The sequence below is a fragment of the Rhea americana genome, unplaced genomic scaffold (genome assembly GCF_003343005.1).
Source record: "Rhea americana isolate MKP2758 unplaced genomic scaffold, rheAme1 scaffold_714, whole genome shotgun sequence".
Taxonomy (NCBI): Eukaryota; Metazoa; Chordata; class Aves; order Rheiformes; family Rheidae; genus Rhea; species Rhea americana.
The window spans coordinates 6,668-10,618 of record NW_028186884.1 but is presented as its reverse complement, the minus strand read 5'-3'; positions in this window follow the sequence as shown (position 1 = coordinate 10,618).

The window sequence follows — 3,951 nt, the reverse complement described above, 5'->3', positions numbered from 1 at the left end:
GGCATCGGCACCTGCCAGGACGGGACCCCCCTGTCTGGGGTGCTGGGACCCCCGTCCTCATCCCCAGAACCCGCCCAGGCATCGGCACCTGCTGGGACGGGACCCCCCTGTCTGGGGCGCTGGGACCCCCGTCCTCATCCCCAAAACCCGTCCAGGCATCGGCGCCTGCTGGGACGGGACCCCCCTGTCTGGGGTGCTGGGACCCCCGTCCTCATCCGCAAAACCCGCCCAGGCATCAGCACCTGCCGAGACACGATTCCCCTGTCTGGGGTGCTGGGACCCCCGTCCTCATCCCCAGAACCCGCCCGGGCATCGGCACCTGCCTGCTCCGGCCCCGAGCCGGGACGGGACCCCCCCCCGTCTGGGGAGCTCAGACCTGTCCCCGAAATCTGCCCAAGCATCGGCACCCGCCTGSTCCGGACCCCGGCATTCCCCACACCTGCAGAAATGCCTTGATCCTCTGCTCCAACCCTGGCATCTGGGACGCCAACCTCAGGGTCCCCCAAACCTGTGGAAACGCCCCAATTCCCCACTCCAAACCTGGTGTCCCCAAAACCTGCAGAAATGCCCTGCAGAAGTGCCCTGATCCCCCTCTCCGGCCCTCACATCTGAGATGCCAACCCCTGCGTCCCCAAAACCTGTGGAAACGCCCCAATGCCCCACTCCAGACCGGGCATCCGGGCTGCCAACCCGGTGCCCGGGCGGCTCGTGGCCCTGCCCCACCGGCGGGCGCCCCGCCGTCCCCGCAGGCGCACGTGTGGCTGCAGCGGTGGGAGGACGGCAGCGCGGTGGAGGAGCGGGACGTGCCGCTGGCGGAGCCGCCCCGGGCGCTGCGCGTCTGCCACGTGCCGCCGCTGCGGCTGCTGGCGGCGTACTGCAGCGACCTGCGCCTCCGGCTCTTCGGGGACCACCGCCGGGACCTGGCCCTGCTGGCGGCCGTCCCCTGCCCGCACGCCTTCGCCAGCCTCTGCTACAGCCCGGACACGGGCGAGCTGGTGGCCGGCGGGCTGGGCGTGCTGGCGTGGTGGGCGCTGGGCGCGGGGCCCCCCGCGGCCCCCAGCCCGGCCGGCGGCGTGCGTGTCCCCGGCGGCGAGCTGGTGCAGGAGGTGCAGGCGGCGCCGGCGGCCCGCGCCCTGGTCGCCCTGTGCGAGAGCACCGTGCGCCTCTACGACGCCCGCAGCCGGGCCCCGACGCGGGCCCTGGCCGGCTCCCGGGGCGTCGCGCTCTGCGCCTGCACCCTCCGCTGGCCCTCGGCCCGGCTCTACGCCGGCGACTCGGCCGGCTACGTGCAGNGCCCTGGTCGCCCTGTGCGAGAGCACCGTGCGCCTCTACGACGCCCGCAGCCGGGCCCCGACGCGGGCCCTGGCCGGCTCCCGGGGCGTCGCGCTCTGCGCCTGCACCCTCCGCTGGCCCTCGGCCCGGCTCTACGCCGGCGACTCGGCCGGCTACGTGCAGGCGTGGAGCCTGCGGACGGGGCGCAGGGTGCAGCGCTTCCAGGCCCACCGCGAGGCCGTGAGCGGCGCGGCGATCCGCCCGTCGGGGCAGAGCCTGCTCACGGCCTCGCTGGACGGGCTGCTGAAGGAGTGGGGCTTGGCGCACGGCGACCTGCTGCGCCAGCTGGACCTCGGCGAGCCCGTGCTGCAGCTGGGCTTCGCCAGCCCCACCACCTTCTACTGCAGCACGCCCGGCGGCTTCTCCCTCCGCACCCTGCGCGACCTCCACCGCCTCTTCCACACCACCGGCTCCCCRCTGCGGCGCCTGGCCCGCGTGCCCTGCGGCCCGGGCAGAGCCCGCATCCTGGCCGCCGCTGAGGACGGCGCCGTGCGGTTCCTGTCCCCCGTCACCGGCGAGCTGCTCCTCGTCACCTGGCCCTACCAGCTCCTGGAGCAAGCGCTGGACTTCGTCTACGATCCCGACCGGGAGCAGCTGGCAGTGACCGTGGGCACCGCTGACGTCTACATCCTGGACACCACCAGAAACCCCTGCCCGGCCAAGTACGTGCTGCGGCCGGCGGCCGGCCGGGAGGACCGGGTGCTCTGCCTGGCCTTCTGCCGCCTGCGCGTGGGCGCCGAGGGGTGCAGCTGCCTGTTCGGCGGGTACCGGAGCGGCTGCATCCGCGCGCTGAGCCGGCTCAGCCGCCCGCTGCCCGAGCAGCGGCTCCACCAGCGAGGCGTGGAGGCRATGTGCAGCCTCTCGGACGGCGACRACCTTTCCAGCGGGTCCTGCGAGTGCAGCTTCTTGTGCTCCTACGGCTYGGACGAGCGCATCGTCCTGTCCAGGCTCGCGGCGCAGGGCAGCGAGCTGGCCTTGCTGCCGGTGCACTCCATCGCCAGCACTGACGGCTGTGTCCGGCACCTTCTGCTGGTCCCCGGTGCCGTGTGCGCCGTGACGGAGGAGAACCGCCTGCGGGTCTGGGGCCTCGCCGCCTTGGCGCACGGGGAGGACTGTGGCCCCACCGCCGAGAGCCCGCCCATGCACTCCTGCACCGTCACCTCCTGCGACTACTGCCCCGCGCTGCGGCTGCTGGTGACGGGCGCCGSGGACGGCTCCATCCGCCTCTGGAGCCTGGCGGGCGTCCTGGTGGTGGACTTCAGCTCCAGCCTCCAGTTCAGCCGGGTCTGCTTCGCCAGCYGCTGGGGCGACCTGCTCGTCGGCTGCAACCGCAGCATCTTTCTCATCCCCAGCGTCAAGTACCTGCCCCACGACCACCTGCAGGAGCTGGCCACGCGCTGGCTGCCGGACGACGCGGCCGAGGAGCCCTTGCCCTTCTTGCCCAGCTTCCTCCAGGCCTTTGAGACCGTCTTTGTGCCCACGTACCGCCTGGAGGGCAAYGGGGCCACGTGCTACGAGGGCATGGAGGTCCTCGCCAGCTACAAGCAGGTCGTGGTGGCGGAGGGCATGGCCAAAGTGCGAGGCGGCACCAAGGCGGCTGCCGGTGCCCARGCAGCCCCGGAGCGGGCTGCGAGCACCGCGGCGCCCAGCGCCAGCCCTGCCCCACGCCCCAGGCGGCCGCCGCCACCCCAGCGGGCGCTGAGACGGCGAGCAGAGCCCGCGGGCAGCCAGCGTCCCCCGGAGGAGCTGGCGCGGCTGATGGAGCAATACCTGCTCCACGGGCTGCGCTGGCCCGTCGCGCCCGACGGCCTCGTCCCCAACTCGGTCGTCCGCGCCTGCCTCTGGCCCCACGGGACCCCYGAGCGCCAGAGGAGCTCCGTGCAGAAGGGGCTGCCCAGGAGGCAGCGGGCGAAGGTCCGGGCGTCCCGGCTGCCCCTGCCGAAGGCGCCGGCGAAGCGCGAGGCCAGGCAGCCGTGGGGGGAGACGCTGCCCTTCGTGGAGGCGGGGGCACCCCCCTGGGACCTGCTGGCTGAAATCGCCAGCCAGGGCTGGCTGCTGCACAAGCCGGAGAGCATCAGCCTGGAGGGGGTCGTGCGGGGCATCCTGGGGCAGCTGGCGGCCGCGTCGCCCTCTGTCTACGCCCTGGGCACCGCCGCGCTGGTGCGCATCGCCGAGAGCTGCGTCCTGCCGCCCGATCTGCGGGAGGAGGCCTACAGCAGCCTCCTCCCGCAGACCAGCAGCGCCGGGGCGCGGAGGCGGCGCGCCGCCTGGCAGGCGCTGGCCGGGATGGCCCTGCTGAGCCGGCGGGACCTGCTGCCGCTCGCCCGCGCCCTCATGGACAAGGACRGGACGGTGCGGGACCTGGCGCGCTCCCTGCTCCGCTCCATCGCCGGCATCGCCGACAAGGACGCGCTCAGCGAGGCCGTGCGGCGGCCGCCCGCCTCYGCCCCGGCGGAGGACGCGTGAGTGCCTCCCCGGCCCCGCAAGCCCCCGGGCACGCTCTGCTCCGCGCCCCCACGCCTGCCCCTGTCCCGCTCCAGGCAGACGTCGCTCGGCGGGGAGCCTGAGCCCGCGGCTGTCGCCCCGCCGGAGCTGGGCGCCGAGGGGGCGAGCGCGGCG